This window comes from Crocuta crocuta, unplaced genomic scaffold, assembly GCF_008692635.1.
Source record: "Crocuta crocuta isolate KB4526 unplaced genomic scaffold, BGI_CrCroc_1.0 scaffold123, whole genome shotgun sequence".
Taxonomy (NCBI): domain Eukaryota; kingdom Metazoa; phylum Chordata; class Mammalia; order Carnivora; family Hyaenidae; genus Crocuta; species Crocuta crocuta.
In genome coordinates, this window is record NW_027528865.1 from 1393717 (window position 1) to 1413834 (window position 20118).

The 20118-nt window shown below is 45.5% G+C and overlaps 1 pseudogene; it reads right to left on the bottom strand.

Annotated features, from left to right (window-relative positions):
- Nucleotides 1-11747: 11747 nt before the first annotated feature.
- Nucleotides 11748-12216, bottom strand: LOC144225123 (peptidyl-prolyl cis-trans isomerase A pseudogene; annotated as a pseudogene).
- Nucleotides 12217-20118: the final 7902 nt, after the last annotated feature.

A 20118-nucleotide genomic window follows, 5' to 3' on the forward strand; every position in this document is an offset into this window, starting at 1 on the left:
ATATTTTTAGTAAAGGATTTTTCAAAACTTAGGTGGCAAAGTAAATGTGTGGCCTTATCTTTACCTTGTCAGCATATGTGAAGGCTCTGGGTCCTTAAGAAAGCAAAAGTTCACTCATTCTTTCATGTACAGCATATCCTCCAGGGCCTGACGTCGGCCACCCAGATGGAGTCCCGAGGGCTCTATTTCAGCAGAGGCAAAAACAAACTAACAAAAAGTTCTTCCTCCGACAGAGCTTATATTCCACATATATGCTCAGGAGGCATTAAACCTTTCCTGAGAGGCACATAAATAATGAATTTTCCTGTTCCTGTATTTTAAGACCTGGGAGTCATAATAAAGATGTCACGAGAAGGCTTGACAATCCTAATCTTTGCTTAGAATGAGTTGCATTTAAGTTGGGTAAAACGAGGTCTACACCACGGAGCACTGATCACACAGGCTCTTGGTGTGTGTGATACAATCCGCATTCCAAGATCAGACATCCGTGGTAACTCGTGTCGGAGGAAATCAGGCCTCCCTCCTTACTGAAGATGCTCCTGGTGCCCATTATATATTACCATGTTAGGTGAATCTATTTGCGTGGGGGTGGGGGGGGGCGGTGCACAGAGCTGCTGAAACTTATTTTTCGAGAGGCATCTCACAAATGTGGTGTTTCATAATTCACATTTGGGGAAATGCTTCTCTATTCCCTACATACATAACAAATGCCAATGTACCCAGATAAGAAATTTGAAAATATGCCAATTTTAGAAGCCCCAAAACTAGGGAAGAAAAAAGGAATCTCAGTGGGAAAAAAATGTCAAAGTATTCTGAATGATTTGAAGCTTGTAGATGCTTTATGCATTCTAAAAGCAAATCAAAAAAGGAAAAAATAGAAAATAAAACCCAAACCCCCAGCCTGGAAGTAAGTAGAGACAAAGGGGCCTAATTTTGCATCAAACTGGTGACATAGTAACACAGAGAAACAGTCTTCGGAGTAATCTCTGCAAACAGCACCCTGACTCCGCATCCTCTAAGGATAAAAGAACTACAGATGAATCTTAAAATTCACTCAGCGGTTTTATTGTTAGTGCTGATTTTGGCATCATAATTTTGATGCCATTTTTATGTATCTTTTAGAATAAATAACAGTATTAATAATATTAGGGAAATATATGGACAGAGAGTCAAAACAGGCAAGAAAAGAAACTTTGTCATGCTAAATGTGAATAGAAAATAGTAATAAAAACTCACGGCTTAACACACACACACTCAGATGCTTGCTCGCTTTCTCCACGGAGAGTTTGGAGGAAGAAGTACCTCGGGGCAATAGCACATAAGCTCAAATCTGAATTTATACATATCGTTTCCACTAGAAGGAAATAGGGCTCAAAGACATAATGGTGTGTCATAGAAAGTTCCACTGGTTAAATGTGGGATTATTTGAACATCAAAATCAAACATTTTTATTATAAAATACAGAACATAAAATACATGAGGGCATGTCATTAAAATATAAAGCAAAGCAGAACCAAACACAAAATTAAAAACTCCTGGGAGGCTCAGTTGGTTAGGTGGCTGACTCTTGATTTCTGCCCCGGTTATGATCTCGCGTTTGGTGGGTTCGATGCCCACCTTGGGCTCTGTGCTGACAGCATGGAGCCTGCTTGCGATTCTCTCTCTCCCTCTCTCTGCCCCTCTTTTGCTTTCTGTCTCTCTCTAAATAAATAAATAAACTTAAAAAAAACATTTAGGGGCCCGTGGGTGGCTCAGTCGTTAAGTGTCTGACTTTGGCTCAGGTTATGATCTCAGGTTTGTGGGTTCGAGCCCCACGTCGGGCTCTGTGCTGCCAGCTCAGAGCCTGGAGCTTATTTCAGATTCTGTGTCTCCCTCTCTCTCTGCTCCTCTCCCACTCTCTCAAAAGTAATTACACATTAAAATAAAAGATGCAGACAGAGAGAGTGGTGGGTGAAGACGTGCTCTCCAGAGTACCCCAATAGGGGGTTTGGAGAATGGGTCAACAAAGGGCGTCTGCTGTGGTTCCTTCATGACCCGCCTCAAGTTCAGGGAACTGTGGGTTCAAGGTTATCTTCTTTGGGTGGTGGGAGTGCCAAGTGGGGAGGGGCTTTAAGGCCCAGCTCTTCAACCCCGCTTCAGACTCGTGGTCAGCTGCCTGGTTCTGAAGGGCATTGCCCACGCTGGGGGCTGTCATTCACCTCCTGAGGCTTCCGTGTCTCCCCTGTCCCTCCCCTTCACAGGTGCTTCCCTCTAATAAACATGCTGCACCTTAGACTCCATCCTCACATTAGATTGTGGAGAACCCTAATTGTGAGATGGAAAAAGGGAAAACTGATCATCAATGGGAAAGAATCAAGTCTTTGCTCAGAACCAGTTTATCCTCTGTTAATGAGGAAAACCCCTAGTGGAAAAGTAGCAGGTGGTAAATGAGGAAAGGGAGACAGAATTAGGACGTCACCCCTGGCCCCCTTCCCCCCCAGTGAAACGAGTGATCTGGGTGAGGACCCTCAGGATGCCAACAACCATTAAGGAGCTTGCTGGGGAGCAGATCTTGTTCAATTCCGAAGTACATGCCGATGCCGTGCTTGCTGTTTGCAAAAGAGAAATACGCACTTGCATGGCTAGATCTTGAGGTCACAACCGTGACCACGCGGTGAGAGTCCTCAAGGCCATCGGTGAGCAGCCTTCTCTTCTCTGCTTCCGGACAAAAACCAGTAAGAAGTCAACAGCATCACGTGCCTGAGGACGAGATAGACATGAGGGATGGCATTTGGGCTCCTAGATCCAATCAGACCTGAAGGCGACACCCAGGATTTTCCAGAAATAGGAGCCAGTAAATTCCCTGTTTGGCTAATGCCAGTTGGTGTGTTTCTTTCCCTTGCAATTATGAAAGCGTTCAGCTAGATAGATGGAACAGTGAAAAGTACGGAAAAATTTAGTTGCGTATGTGTGGGAATCATTTTTTAAAATGTAATAGGCAAAAAGATGTGATTTTTTTATTTTTAAATTTTAATTATGAAGCATTTTACTTGAGCACGAAATGACAGGAGATAATAGCACAGATCACCTGCACACCCACCATGGAACAGATATTAACATCATGTTATATTTGCTTTGGGATCCTGCACTGCAGCAATTGCGTGGCGTTTAGTGCAAGAAGGGACGGGGGTTCAGTGTCCTACCTCTTCTTCCTCCCAGGCACTGAGGCCCTTCCCCTAGGTACATCTGAGGTGGCTGTGTGTGCCCTCAGAAACATTCAAATACATACCTGGGGTGTGTGTTTTATCCCAGATGATTGCGTTCTCAAGCACCGACCACCCTTCATACAGACTGTCCGCCAATGGTCCCCTATCGGTACATACAGAACGATCCCACGTCCCCTGCCTGCTGTGAAGTATGCGCTGGAGACAGACCTACTGGCTCCTGCTTAGATGTGTTCAATCTTTTGTCATCCTGTGCGGCCCCGCAGTAAATGTTCTTGTATGTAGGCCACTTCACACACATGTGGGCCGATGGTAGCGTATGTCTGTGGGACTCAGAAGTCCCGGTCAAAGGTTTTGTATAGTTGCGGTGGTGATAGATTTTGCCAAATGTCTGAGCTGCAGGTCTTATCAACTGACAATATATATGAAACAACTTTTACTCTGGTCAAATTTAGGTTATCAAATCTTTGTCATTTTGATCAGTGAAAAAAGTGTTACTTCAAGGTTGTGTACAAGTTGTTTGCATTTCATTTGGCCATCATTTAAGAACCACTTCTATTTCATTTTCTGTGAACTCTCTAGATTTCGTGCCCATTTTTTACCAGACTTTTGATTTTTCCAGCTGGCTCGTTCTATCTATCTATCTATCTATATTTTTAAAAATTAGGCCTTTGTGACATAAGTAGCAAATGTGTCTCACTGTTTCCCACCTGCCTTTGTACTTTTGTTACAGTGATTTTTATGCTGCAGGATTTTTAAAATTGATTTCCATTTAGTTGAATTCGTGAATCTATTTTAGGGTTTTGCATCATCTTAGGAAAGGTGTTGTGGGCTGAACTGCATTCTTTTCAAAGTCATATGCAGAAGTCCTATCCCCCAATTCCCCAGATTGTGATTATATTTGGAGATAGAGCCCTTCCAGTAGTAATGAGGGTAAGATCAGATCATACGAATGGGTCCTTATTGAATATGACTGGTGTCCTTAAAAGCAGAGGGGATGGAGATGCAGACACAGAGCAAAGATATATGAGGAGAGAGCAAGGTGACAGGCCACAAGCCAAGGAGAGGGTCTCTTGGTCCGCAGAAGAAACCAAGTTTCTGGCATCTTGATCTTGGACTTCCAGCTTCCAGAATGGTGAGGACGTAGATTTCTGCTGTTTATGCCCCCAGTATCGGGTCTCTTGTCATGGAAGCCTGAGCTGACTAATTATAAAAGGATTTCCCACAAGAGGATTTTTTGAAAAGCAAAGCTTTCCGTGTATCCTCCAGATGTGTAAATTACTGTATCATTAGATTTTTCTATGTGTGTCTTCCCTTCCGTACCTTCTTCAGTGGGTAAGCTGGCTTTCAGAGGGATGCTGCGTCTTCTCAAGAAAGCGCCGGGAGAGGAGATGCCAGCACTGGGCAGGTGGCTGGATGTCCCCGGGCAAACCCACTCATCGTGCCTGGGGAGCACTGACCCCTGGCCAAAGGGGTGTGCAACGTCTCCAGTGAGCTTGCGGTTTGGTCCAAAAGAACACAGGGGGTTGGAGAGGGGCTCATCCAGTTCTACATCAGAAAGTCACTTCCAGCAACGACCGCCCCCTGGCCTTTACAGAAGGACCCCTGCTCTTCAGCTTAGCAGCGCGCCTGCATTGGCCCAGGGCCACGGCGCCCACAGGACCCTCCTCAGCACTGGCCAGAGGCAGTGGCTCCTCCGCCCGCTGTGCTTGCGGCCCCCAGAGAGAGACGAGACTAGGCAGGCTCAGCTGGAAGAGAATGGTGTGCGCAGCTCCGGCTCCTGAAAGTCTGACTTTGTTTTCTGATGTAGCTCCTGGGCAGAATATTTAGTCACTTTGTCCTGCTCATAAACTCATCATGTAGCTTTTAAGTGGGGGAAAATATCCTAGTTGATTGTGAGTTGATACTGAAAGTGTTTGATAAAAGAGCCAATTTGTCCTTTTCCCCACTGGATTTAAATTTGAGCTGACAAAAAGTCACCACTGAAGTAGTTGGTCGCACATCAAAGGTTTAGATCTAATGGGCCTTTGAAGAGATCGTGTAAACATGAGGGAATAGTGTTCTAAGGGAGTGGTGTTGCTTAGAATACCACAGGCTTTTATGGCTATGAACACTGTTTAAATTTTAAATGGGTCTGAAATAAGTTCTTTCAACTCCCCCCTTTCCACCCTCTTACCGCAGCTAGACCATCAGCAGGGCTGGTTGGGTTCGCACAAGTCACTGTCATCGTGGTCTGCATGTGGCATCGCAGGAGGGCACCTTTGACTTCCTGCCCCAAACCGTACGTGCGGTCACATGAGCCTCTGTGTGTTTCCGCAAGATCCCTCAGCACCCTTTGGAGACTCTGTTTGCCTTGTCAGATCGGCCATTGCTATGGAGCATGATGGTATTTTCTGGATTCATTTCAAATCTGCCCTTTTAAGGTACTATAAGGCCAGAGCTCGAGTACTTACATCTTGGGACACGAGACTGAACTCCGCGTGGGCGGTGTTTCTATCCCTGGCTCACCAGTGACCACCCAGCATGCAACACAGGGTCTGCCACGGGCTAGGACTCGACAGGTATTTACTTAATGGATCAATAGAGAACCTTTTTTTTAAATGGTGGACTAAGTAGATGGGACCGATCCTACAGTGTGTTAAAAACTCTGCAAGACTGCACCAGGAAGTTAGTAAGAGAGTGAAGGATGGTGGGCGTAAGATGGGGGACAGCAAGCTGACATGAGGAGATGCTTCTATTCTAAGGTCACTGGGGCAGACTAGAGGTCAGCACATCACGACAGCCTCTGCACCTTAGCTTCTCGTGATCCCTGAAACGGGACTGAGGTGCTCTGGGAATGTGATAGCAAATGTAAATCCGCCAACAAGGACCTGAATCAGTTCTACAAACCACCGTAGAAAGTAAAGTTTCTGGCACGCGGCATGAAATAACCGGGCACCTTGACACGGCAGCACAACACGTGCAGAAATCAGCAGCAAATACAGGCGATAGAAACAGACTCACAGGGGATCCAGAGATTGGAGTTGTAGGACTCTGTTTTCTTTACGTTTATATATTGTGAGAGAGAGAGAGACAGAGCAGGGGAGGGAGCGGGGGGAGAGAGAGAAAGAGAGAATCCCAAGCAGTCTCCACACCATCAACCCAGAGCCTGATGAGGGCTCGAACTCACAAACCATGAGATCCTCACCTGAGCTGAAGCCAAGAGCCGGACACTCGACCTACTGAGCCACCAGGAGCCGCAGAGTTGTTGGACTTTAAAAAACCTGGTATTGTGTTTAAGGAAGCAAAGCCTTTGAGAATCCTTACAAAGAACCCACAAAATTCTTTTTAAAAAGAATTAATTGAAAATTGTGGGATAGAAAAATACATAAACATTGAGAATTAAGTTGGAGGATTTAATACAGATTGGATGCAGAAATAATTAGTGAAGTGGGAAATAGGTCAAATGTCAATGTCAGGAGGGGAATCACCGAATAACAAATTATGGAAAGTACAGAATCAGGTTCAAGACTCCCTGAGGGTCCTGAGGGGGGGCCAGCACGTGTGCACTTGGAACCCCAGAGCATGAGAAGCAAAAACTGGGCAGAAGCGATATTCTATTGGCTGAGAACAAAGCTAATAAAAGACAAAAGTCACAGAGCCAAGAAGCTTTGCAGATCCTAGCACAATAATTTTAAAAATTACACATGAGGGCACCTTACAGTAAAGCTTCCGAACACCAGAGGTGAAGGGAATTTTTTTAACTCTTAAAACGAGCCAGAAGAAAGAGGCAAGTTTTCTTGAAAACAACAACGTGAACTGACACTGACCAGTCTGTCCTCAACAGGAGACATAGAAGCCAGAAGACAGTGAGGCTGAAGGACTGACGGACAGTCAGCGCCACGCTGGAGTTCTCTCCCCAGCAAAGCAAGGACCCGTGTGACATGGAGACAGCGGCTACATCTTCAGGCGTGGGCTGAGCGAGTCTGTCATCGCCACGCCACGTTGATGCTAAGGTTGCTCATCAAACAAGGGAAGCCAGACTGTCATCCCTTTTATCTAATATTTTAAAAATCAAACTGTAATGTATACAGCTGCATATTTGTGGGCTTAAACCGGAAAGAAAAAGGAAAGGAGAGGATATAAAGATGGGGGAGAAGTGGGGAGAAGGCATTTGGTGGAACTATTCTGTGTTTTGGTCCATATGGCCATGTCCTACATCATTAAGATGTGCTTTTAAAATTTTCACTGTTTTTTCTTTGTGTCCTAATCATAGTAGCAGAATGTTTTAATGAACAAGAGAAATGAAAAACAACCTGGGGTTTGGGTTAAGTGTGCTTCCAGACAAACAGCTTCATCCAGGAAAAGTCTCAGAGAAGACCAGATAGGTCACACCTGCGTGTTACAGGGGTGGCAGAGAGCAGCCGAAGCACCTCAGCTCCCAGATACTTCTGGAACAAATCTGGGATGTGGAATGTGCTGGGGAAAGCTGATGTGGGAATTCAAGTAGATCCTCTTGTAAAGAGAGAGAAAGAGAGATTTTAAATGCATTTTAAAAGTAATCGCGTTCATTTAAAATATTTTTTAAAAGATGGGGTGCCTGGGGGCTTAGTCGGTGAAGCGTCTGACTTCAGCTCAGGTCATGATCTCACGGTTCGTGGGTTCAAGCCCTGCGTCGGGCTCTGTGCTGACAGCTCAGAGCCTGGAGCTGCTTCAGAGTCCGTGACTCCCTCTCTCTCTCTGACCCTCCCCTGCTCACACTGTCTCTCTCTCTCTCTCCTAGAAATAAATAAAACATTAAAAAATAAAAAAAAATAAAATATTTTTAAAAAGGAAATGCAGTTTAGCAAATGAAAGGGCTAAACATTTGTCATGCGGCCCCCAAGTCCCCTGACACTGGGGTGTATGTTTTATATCTTATATTACATTTGGGCCTTGATCTCTCTGTTTAACACAATCCAAGGTGTATAGGAGCCATCTAATGAATACTACTTTCCTTGCTACCTTCATCATAGGAAATTACTTTTATTATTCAGTCTGAGACCTGTGATTCTGATCTAGTGCTATTATATAAAGGGAGAACGAGCTTTTTTTTTTTTTTTTAAACTCTGACATTCTGGGATGGAATGGCTGTGGGTTTGACAGAGGTGCCGTGGCAGTGATACGTCTAATTACTATCATCCAACATCATCAAGCACCTCGGAGGAGCTGAGGCTGCAGTAGATACAGTCTGAACAATATTTAAAAGAAGGAGGCAAAGCGCGGCAACCAGCAGAAAGGGAATTGTCGATACTAAAGAGCAACTCATGCTTCTCCGGGAAATATTTAATTACACATGGACATATTTGTGTATTTTCCCCATGACGTGCTTACATAAAAAGCAAGAAAGGGGGCACCTGTGTGGCTCAGTCAGTTAAGCCTCTGACTCTTGAGTTTGGCTCAGGTCACGATCTCACGGTTTGTGGGCTCAAGACCCGCGTCAGTCTCTGCACTGACAGTGCGGAGCCTGCTTGGGATTCTCTCTCTCCTCTCTCTCTGCCCCTCCCATACTCTCTCTCTAAATAAAGAAGTCAAGTTAAAAAAATTAAAATTAATAAAAAGCAAGGAAGGATAAAGCATCACAGGATAGAGGGGAAGTGAGAAATCAAGTTGTTTCCAGTTCAGGGGAAAAGATGGAGGAGCAAGAACTATTCTTCCCCCTTTTCCTACCCATGTCTCCCTGGGCATCCCCTCAGATCTTGTAACGGGGACAGACGCCCCCGTATTGCTGAGTCCCACCTTCATGTCTTAAGGGATGTTGGCGATTCTCCACCATCAACGCTTCTTCCCTAGCCAACCACGTGGGTCCGCGTCTGCACGGGAACCTCAGGAGCGTCTGTGGAAACGCCCTCCACATTCTCTCCTCCTCCGCCAAGGCTCTGATTTCCCAAGTGGGACCACGGCATCTGCAGCCTGGGCAGCCAGAGCCCTCAGAGAGAGGGCGATGCTTTCCTCTCCCTCACCCCGCCTCTCGGGGGTCCGTTCCCTTCCACCTGCCTATCCCTCACCCACCACTCAGCCTCTTTCACACTGGCTTCTGGAAGAGCCTCCTGAAAGGCCTGGAGCTAACTTCATCTTGTCAGCAATCGTCATGGCATTGTTTTTCAAACACACTGATCGTGTCCTTTCGTATCCAAAACCAAAGACCTTCACGATGCCCCAGAGTGTCAAGATTCCTGGGCGAGCTAGCCAAGCACCCCCCTTACCTGTCCTAATCTGCTGTCCCACCAACAGGTCCCTCGTTGGCTGCAAATTTCAGCAGCCAGGGATCATAATCCTCTTGCACACCGTGTATATTCATGTCTCCAGGCCTTTATTTATGGCGTTCCCATTTGCCTGAAAAACACCCCCTTCTCACTGAAGCTATAGCAAACGTCTCTTCCCTCTCAGGTCTAACACCAAATTGACCCTTGGCTTCCCCACCCTCCCGCAGAAGTCACCGCCCATGGTCCTGCTACAGTCCCAAGGGGACACCACTGTATCTATTCGCCTTCACTTATCATCCACCCTGCACGGTGCTCAGCCTTTTGAGGAGTCCGTGGTGGCTGATTGTGTTTGCTGTGTCAGGCACAGTCCCAGGCGCCAGGGACACCAGCTAAAAGACAGGGTTGAGCCTGATCCCGTAGGATTCTACATTCTACAGCGGGAAGCAGAACAGGAATAAGGTCGTTTCAGAGAGATGTTAGGGAGACAGGAAAACAGAGCAGTGGGTCGGAGAATGGCGGACCGGTGGGGCTATTTGATGGTGCGGAGCGGGAGGTCCTCGCTGCTGAGATGACATGCGATGCCATATCTAAGTCATGAGGAGGAAGTGCCATGTGATGAGGTAATAAAGTGCATTCCAGACAAAGGAAACGACATTTACGAGCCCCTGACCCAGGAGCATGTGGGTGGTGTTCACCGGACAGAAAAAGGCCAGGGCATCTGTGGTACGAATGGTGACACAGCCCAGGGCTGCATCACACAGTTTGCCTTTTATACTTCTCATTAAGAAGTTTTAGTGGTTCCCCCAGGGGTGGCAATATACACTTTTTTTCTTAAATTTTTTAAAGTTTATTTATATATTTGGAGAGAGATAGAGAGAATGCAAGCAGGGGAGGGGCAGAGAGAGAGGAAGAGCGAGAATCCCAAGCAGGCTTCATGCTGTTAGCGCAGAGCCCTACGTGAGGCTCAACTTCACGAACCGTGAGATCATGATCTGTCTGAGTAAATCAAGTGTTGGGCGCCTAACCGACTGAGCCATCCAGGTGCCCCTGCAATATACACTTGTAATTAAATATAGTCTACCTTCTAGTAACATGAAACTCTGTGGGTGCAAGAACCTTATGGCTCCATAATTCCAGTTTCTGCCCCCCATCTTTCGTGCTTCTGTCATATCTTTTACGTGAACATGTGCTTCTGACCTTACTGTTGGCAGCCGTTTATCCTTTAGGGTGCTTAAACTAGTATTCCATAGTTATGTTCTTTTTCACCATTTCTGGAGACCTTGATTTCTTTCTGTAGACCCAGGTTTCTGTATCATATTCCTTTTTTCTGAAAACTTCCTGTAACACGTATTTTACTTTAAGACAGCTGGCAGTAAATTCCCTAAGTTCTTTGTCTGGGGGAGAAATGTGTTTCTCCTTTATTATTGAAAGATACCTATACTAAGTATGGAACTCTGGGTTGATAATTTATTCAGCTCTTTAGAGATTTCACTCTGTGATTTTCTGGCTTGTATTGTTTCTCATAAGAAATCCTCTGCATTTTTACCTTTTCCCCTCCTTATATAGTATGATTTTTTTTCTCTAGATTCCTTCAAAATTTTCTATTTCTCGTTAGTATAAATACGCTATGTGTAAGCATTTCCTTTTTTTGTGCTTTTCTGTTTGTTTTGCATGTATCATGTGTGAAGATCTCTGAGCTTCTTGAATCTGTCATTTTATATGTTTATTTATATTTGGAAATTATCAGTCATTGTCTCTTCAAGTACTTCCTGTGCCACATTCTGTCTCTCTCTTCCCTCTGGAATTGAGCATCTGCCTCTATTAGACAATTTGATCTTGTTCCAGAGTCCTGAGGTGTTCTGTACTTCCCTCCCACGCTCTTTTTTTTCTCTTTCTGTTTCAGTTTAGGTGTTTTCTACTGACCTATCTTCAAATTTACTGATATTTCCTCCTGATGTGTTTTTGAGTCTACTGATAAGTTCATTCAAAGAAGTCTTTATCTCTATTACCATGACTTATATTTATAATCTCTCTACTGAAATCCCCCAACTGTCCCGGCATTTTGTCTTCCTTCTCTTCTAAAACTTTCGGTGTATCTATCATGGCTATTCGTTGTGGGTGGCAGTGTTCAGTTTTTATGTCATAATCATACACTTAACTCTGCAATCCAGGTAGACTTGGAGGGGAATAAGGAAAACATGGAACCCATAGAACCCAGCAAGAACACAAAGATGATAGGGAATTTTGAGGGCAGAGGGGGGCTCTCCTGAGCTACAGAAGGAACGGTCTGGTAGTTAAGATAAAACACGAGTCAAATGTATTAGTTTTGTCCACAGTCAGCCATGGCAATCTTCTTTCTGGTCTTGCCATTCCTGGACCCAAAGCACTCCATGGCTCCCACAATATCCATGTCCTTGCCAAAGACCACATGCTTGCCCTCCAAGCACTCAGTCCTGCTAGTGCAAACAAAAAACTGGGAACTATTTGAGTTGGATTCAGCAATCGCTGGGGACAAGACGCCGGGACCCGTGTGCTTCAGGGTAAAATTCTCACCATCATCAAACTTCTCCCCATAGATGACCTTGCTGCCAGTCACCACCCTGGCACATAAATCCGGGAATAGTCCTGTGAAAGCAGAAATCTTTACAACCAAATCCTTTCTCCCTAGTGCTCAGAGCATGAAAGTTTCCTGCTGCCTTTGGAACTTTGTCTGCAAACAATTCAAAGGAGACCTGGCCCAAGGACTCATCCTCCATGGCGAAGTCAGAGAACATGGTGGAGTCGACCATGGCTAGGCAGTGTGGGTGGCTCCTGGTGGCGGGGGCATCTGCAAGGCCTCCATCATTTTTATGGCTTTAAATCACTTAGATTTCCAACATTGGAGCCGCTCCTGAGCCTACTTGTATTGATTATTTTGTCTCTTGGCAGAGCTTTTGTTGGTCTCATTACTTCTGGTTTACACCTGTATGCTTGGTACCCCTGCATGTCATACGTAAGATGACAGACATTGAGATAAATAGGACTTATGTTTGGAGGTGGCAGGCTCCTTCCTCTGCTGGACTGTTAGCATGGCGGTACTTAGCCAGTCTAGCTAGGAATTGAGCTTGGTTTGGGTTTTGTTATTACTGTGGTTATTGGCTTCAAATTCCTCTGTATCATCTTGTATTTCAGGTGAGGGTTGGTTTGCCAGAGGGCTTTTCTTAGTGATATTCCTGCACCCTCAGCTTTATTTCCCTGGATGCCAGTGCCTCAGAAAGGGTCTCTATTCCTCCCCCGGCTAGCGCCCATTGAGGACTCCTATTGCTGATTCCTCTGTGCTTACTAGCCTGGGATTGAGAGGCAGCTCTATGACTTTCTGGTCCAACAATAGTCTTAGAAAGGTGCTGTGTCCCTGGGTTTGGGGGATGGGGATTCCTCAGAAGTCCTCCCTCTCTCTTAGCACCAGGAAACCCATTATGATCTGTCCCTGTGATGGATTCCTGCCACTTCTCCAGGGACAGCAACTTCTTTCCCTTCCTCCCAACCACAGTGAGTCTCCATCTATATCCAAGCATTACCAGGGTCTGCTTCTCCTCCCCCAGCATCTTAAGACTTTTGTTCTTTGAGGCAGGAGAGTTCAGACAGGACTAGGTGCTGCCCCCCATCCATGGCATGCATTCCACTTCTGCAGACCGCTGCACCAAGAGGGTTTCTCTCTAGCCTCTTACCCTCACTCTTTCTCCTGAGCTCCAGGTGGAGGTCAGTGGAAAAAAACTCTGTAAGTGGATGCCCTCCCCTTATGTCTGCAGCCCCTAGGGGATCTACACTCTCAGACTATTCTACACTTGGCCTTCAGCAATTCACTGAACAAATATATATATATATTTTTAATTTTAGCTAGTCAACATACAGTGCAATATTGGTTTCAGGAGTAGAATTCAGTGATTCATCACTTACATACAACTCCCCGTGCTCATCACAACAAGTGCCCTCCTTAGTACCCATCCCACATTTAGCCCATCCCCCACCCACCTCCCTCCATCAACCCTCAGTTTGTTCTCTATCACCAAGAGTCTCTTGTGGTTTGTTTCCCCCTTTTCTCTCTCCCCCAAAACAGTCCTCTGTTTTGTTTCTTAAATTCCACATGTGAGTGAAATCGTGGTATTTGTCTTTCTCTGTTGGATTTACCTCACTTGGCATAATACCTCCTAGCTCCATCCATGGCACTGCAAATAGCAAGACTCTATTCTTTTTGATGACTCTTTGAGGGCTGAGTAATAGTCCATTGTGTATACACCACATCTTTATCCATTCAACAGTCAATGGCCATTTGGGCTCTTTCCATAGTTTGGTTATTGGTGATAATGCTACTGTAAACACTGGGGTGCATGCACCCCTTCAACTCTGTATTTTTGTATCTTTTGGATAAATACATAGTAATGCCATTACTGAATCATAGGGTAGTTCTGTTTTTAGTTTTCTGAGGAACCTCCATACTGTTCTCCAGAGCGGCTACACCAGTTTGCATTCCCAGCAACAATGAAAGAAGGTCCCCCTTTCTCTGCATCCTCACCAACACCTATTGTTTCCTGTGTTGTTAATTTTAGCCATTCTGACAGGTGTGAAGTGATATCTCATCACGGTTTTGATTTGTGTTTCCCTGGTGATGAGTGATGTTGAGCATCTTTTCATGTGTCTATTAGCCATCTGGATGTCTTCTTCAGAATAGTGTCTATTTATGACTTCTGCCCATTTCTTAACTGGGTTATTTGGTTTTTGCATGAATTCACTGAACATTTTTAACTCACTTCTACTTGGCTGCATATGCAGCAGCCCATCTGACTCCTGTGGTCTGTCCCAGGTAGATCAGTGTTCATAAGCCATCTTCCTTTGGTTTGCTCTTCCACCTCTTGGATTTTAAGCTGCTTGGTTGCCTTACAATCTCAGTTCTGTGATGGATTCAAGTGGAGCCATGACTTTGTAGATGGTTTTTATTTTTTCTTATTTTTAAAAGTTTAGTTATTTATTTTGAGAGAGAGCTAGAGAGCACAAGTGGGATAGGGGCAGAGAGAGAGGGAGGGAGAGAATCTCAAACAGGCTCCACTTTGTCAGCACAGAGTCCGAGACAGGGCTCAATCTCATGAACCATGAGATCATGACCTGAGACAAAGTCAAGAGTCGGATGTTTGATCAACTGAGCCACCCAGGCATCCCTTTTTTTATTCTTATGAATGGAAGTAATGTTCTTTCCAGCTGTCTCCATCCTATGTGAAAGCTGGGAAAGTCATAGAACGTATTAAGCCATAGTGAGAAGTGTGCTTTGCACATATACAGTGTGCTCAGACAACTCATGATTCAAGAGTCTTCCATTATTCCTGAGGGTGGGTTATATTGAATCATATGGTCTAGTCTCCAAGCTTAGCCAAAGGTGATCCTTTTGAAACACAAATAGTCCCAAGGGTTCCATTGTTCTTAAAGCAAAGCATAAGCCCCATTCCTAATTCCTTGGTCAATATAAATCTGTATCCCTTCACTATTCACCCCCTTGCTCAATGCGCTATAATGGTACCGATCTTATTTCTCAGATATAATAAATAGCTTCTCAATTTATGCATTTGAGCCTGCTGCTCCTTCTGTCTGGAACAACTTCCCACCCCATTTGCAAGGCTCATTTCCCCTTTCCTCAAATGTCCCCTCTGCAGAGACATCTTCCTTAAATAGAACCTCCATGTCTTAACGCACTACCCCTGATGAATTCTTCCTACACTGAAACATGCTCTTATATGCTTCGGGCTCTTAAGGTGTATATTTGTAACTTTCACCCTTGTGAAATGTGAATTCCATGGGAGGAGAAACTTGATTTTGCTCCCTGCTATGTTCCCAGAAACTAGCGCTCCCCGGGTGCTCAATACGCCAAGGACAATAGGATCAATGAAAACATGCACTGACTATTGTTAAGTTACTAAATCCTTTCTGCTTCTCACCCTTTGTGAAACACACTGTGTGGAGCCAACCAACTGAGGAAATCCTGGGACACCAGTCACCACCGACAGATGGAAGGTCTGGGACCCTACGATTATAACTCCCATTTACATGTCTGTTCATTGGGGTTTAGCCTGTGGGGAGTTTCCCCAGTTAGCAGCAACCCCACTTTTCACTCCACTCCAGTCTCACTTGTACCATAGTGTGGTCAGCAAGCTGTCTCTAAGGGGCCGTGAGTGCCAATGGACAAACCACCATAAGTCCTCAACTCTACAATGTGGCTCAAAAGCAGCCGTAGACAATGTGCCAGCAAGCAAGTGTGCCTGTGTTCTAATAAAACTTTATTTATAAAAAAACAAACATTAGGCTACATTGGGTCCCCAGATTGCAGTTTTCAGATCCCTGTTCTACCTCATTTAGGTCTCATCCCAGACACCTGTGTGTTGGCCTCAACGAATCACACGGCATACATTTGAATCTGAACTATTCCAAGTATACATCCGAAATTTTGTGAGAATGAGTTTACCCACATTTGAAGGGCATATTTTCAGATGGACAGAGACCAGTTGACTATTTAAACAATTTATGGAGTCCTTCCTACGTGCCAGGCTCTGCATGGTGCAATCTGTGTGCATGACCTCACAACTGCACCGTGCACATGCATCAATAATGTCATTTGGCAGTGAAGGAGCCACGTGCTCTTGTGGTTAGCTTAAAGTGAGTGGACCGTGAGCTGTTGGTTTGTTTTTCTACACTTCTGTCCCTCATATCATGAAGAGCATACCACGGTCCTCAGCACATGCTAATGATTCCCTCCTGAATCCTAACTGAAGCGAGCATCTATGTGTTGACTATGCTCTGTCATACAAAACCAGCCCATCTCTGGATCTGCTGACCAGGGGCCAGTGCTTTTCCAACCCTCCTTGCTCCCTCGCCCAGGAACCACCCAGGGCGAGTCCACTCCTAGAAAGAAAAGAGCTCTGTGAGGCCCCAGTCTATCCAAATAGAGGCTCTTATTTTCATGCAAAACATAATTGAATGGAACATATCAGCCCAACCAGCTCTGGGATTAAGCCAGATAATTCCTGAATCCTCTGTTGCTCCAATTATGACAGTAGATCTGATCAGCCCTTGTAGACAAGAGATTAGAAAAACTAGCTTATTTTTCTCTCAAACAAGAGGCACAGGCTAATTTAAAAATGATCAACTTTCTGAATGGTACCATTTGGAAATGAGTGCATTTGTTCCATGTAAGTGGTAGATTAAAGAAGTGTGCAAATGTGTAGGTTATCATAAGATACACTGTCATCATCGTTACTTATTTTAGATTTACAATAGAATTATTTGAGCATTGACTGGATGCATGATGAAGTTATGGCCAATGGCTAAGAAATTCTGGTTGACCACCTATATTAGTCGGGATTCCCTAGAGAGCCAATAGGAGATGATAGATAATAGATGATAGATAGATAGGTGATAGGTAGATAGATAGATAGACAGACAGAAAATAGATACATAGACAGACATGAACAGATTTATTATCGGAATTGGTGTATACAATTATGGAGGTTGAGCTATCTCACAATTTGCCATCTGCAAGCTGGAGACCCAGGAAAGCTGATTCTATAATCCAGTCCAAGTCCAAAGGCCCAAGAATTGGGGTAGGGTGCACAGTGATGTGAGTTCTTGTCCAGGTCTGAACACCTGGGAGCCAGGGGCTCCAATCTGAGGGCTCCAGCTCAAGCAGAAAGAGCAAATTCATCCTTCCTCTGCCTTTCTGTTCTCTGTAGGTCTCGGTGGATTGGATTTGCTTTGTCTAGAGACTGGAGAAAGCGCTGGAGAAGAGCCTCTCATTCCTGAAGGGCTGGATTTGCCGATCAAAACGTTGAACGGACAAGGATCTGTAGGTGGGCTCTCTCACCTTACGGTGGGGGGAACGGAGGCTGGCTCAGTGTGGGCACTGAACAAGGAGCCGGGACTTACCCTCCCACCTCCAGACCAGCAGCAGCCCATGTGCACCACACAGAAGACCGCATGTCGGGCGGACAATGGTTTTCTCTGACTGGTGTTCTTGAGAAGTGTATTTCTGCGCTACCCACGGGCCCGTGGGGATCTTGTTCCCCCCCCAAACCGGCCAGTCTTCAGACGTGCTTCTTCCACTACTGGAGGAGTGGTGAAGCCTCGGCTTGCTCTTGGACCCCGCCTGGAAGGCAGGCTGACGAATGGCCATGTGGAATACACAAGTGCTTGCCAGGATGAGGTGGTGTATCTGGAAACCCTAGAAGCCGCTCCTACCTCTTCTAAATTAGATCCGTGGGATTAGGAGCTTTCTGCTGGGCCGGAATTGGCCCCTAAACAGAACTGGAAACACGCCTCTTTCCATTCCTGTCCTAAATTGGAAGCAGGATTTGAAAAGGCATATTAACCAGAAGAGTAAAATCAAGTTCAAACAGATGTGATTTGAGGGATGAGTTCATACAATTTTTAAGGCCACTGAATAAATATTTATTACACATGGACCTCTGTTGCTCTTGAGACTTTCTGAAACAGTTTTCATTTCAAGCTCTCTGTCTCACCCATCGCAGTAACTTCTTTGTACACACAAGAGTATATTTTCAGATGCTGATTTCTGGAATGCGGTCCCTGCTACTTTAAGGGATATGGAGACTTAAATCCAAGTTTTGTCCTCAAAAGTGTTCTGTCTGGTTGGAGAGGAGCGTGTCAAACAGCACGAGAGACATTTTCTGCAGGGAGGGACGCGAGGCCACGGGAATGAAATGGGAGACCGGCTGAGGGCACGGTCCTCAGCTGACGTTTGGTCTGTGTCTGGCTTGCGTCTCATCACAGAGGACAGAGGACACGCAGCTCAGCTTCTGACAGCTCATCGCAGGTTAACGGGGCTTTGTCTCCCCACAGAACCCCATCAATGCGGAACAGCCCAGACCCCTCTTGTTTTACTGGTGCCATATTGGCATCTTATGCCCTTATTTTATACTCCGTGACTGAGCAAGGCGGGAGTTTGCTCCAGATACTGCGGCTGGAAGACTAATTTGCTTCCTGGAGGACAATAGTAAAATAAATCTTTAACTGCTGTCTCCATCCCATCTAATTTTGGTAGCGTAGCTGGTGCCTGGGCTTGGGGTCGATATATATGTTAATCCATTTATCTGTTTTCATTGATGGCTCTGTTCATGCTTGTGTTACATGTCCCCGCACCATCCCATAATAAGGACTGTGCGTGTTTATTCTGCTGCTTAGGAGGACCGTTTAATCCATTTTCGCTGGGGCGAGATCTCCCGGCCCTCCGATGCACCACAATTCAGCTTGCTCTGGGTCATCTCTTCCGTTCCAACCATTTATCATTTTGCTGCACCTTGATGTGAATCAGTGCGATACACAAATTCGCCTCAGAAGCCACGGCTGCACAAAGGGGTCCTTTCCTGCACCCAGGTAAGTACCAACAGCAGCGAGGGTTGCCTCGTGTTTCTCAGGCTCAGAGACCACAGCTTCTTCTTGAATTTTTGAGTGATTTTTGTCCCCTTTGGTGAAGAAATCTTCCCTGTTGACAACTCAGACTTTTTCACATGAGCCTCCGTGACTGGAGAGAGCACCGCCAGGATCACAGGCTCCCGGAGCACAAAGAACACCTAAATAGAACAACCGCAGCTTCCACCCGCCGTGCGATGCCAGTCATGGCACCCCGCGCTCTTCGCCTCTGACAGTGTTCCTTGTCGCCTGTCAGGGCGGGTTTCATTATTAGACTCAGTCTGGAGATGAGTGAACTCAAGCCTGGCAGGTTAAATAATTCACCTTGGCCCTCTGAGACGGAAAGAGACAGAGCTGGGATCCGAGCCTGGGACCATCTGACGTGAGCCCTGTGCTCTTCACCACCACAAAATAGCATCTCGTGGAAAATTTCCTCTAGGACAACCTCAGAGCCGATGCCCGAATGATCTTTAAGATGCCCCAGCAAGGAGTCCTCCTGTTTCCACTTAAACAACCATAATTATGGGAAATTCAACAATTGTGCTGTGTCATGGGTAAGTCGTCAGCACCCCACTCCTTGGACTGGGTGCAAGTCACAGGGCTTCCTGTAAGAAAATCTCTGGGGTAGTCAAATATATCTGAACAATACCAAATTAGACAGAGTTAAACAGATGTCCCTGCAAGACTTCTCAGAGCCTTTAATATCCTGATGTGGGCTGTGAATCTTTAAAAAGAGGATGTATTATTCAGAACGTACTGGGTGTGTTTCACTTGGATGGTTTCTTGTTTGTGAAGCATCTTGTGGTACTAGGGTGGACACTTTGAGGAAGCGTTGCTGTAAGAAAACCAGAAGATTATACAGTCAAGGCTCATTATTCGTGGCGGCTGCTTCTACAATTCCCGCCGAGCACTGAACCAGTGAATGCTGAGCAGCCGCTACTGGGTGATTATATACAGGTAGAATATTCTATCTGTATGAAATATATTTTACACATACTACGTATAGATAATCACCTTAAATCTTAAAAACAACTCATCTGGTACATTCTATTTTCTTTATTTTATAAACGAGAAAACGAAGCTCAGACGTATTAAATGACTTGCCTGAGGCCACCCTACTAACAGGTGCCAGAGTCAGGATTTGAACCCTGACCACCCCGGCCCCAGGGCTGGAGACTCTCGCATTATTCACGCCACCCCCTCCTGTCTCCATCCAATGGTCATCTCTGTAGGGGTGTCCCTTG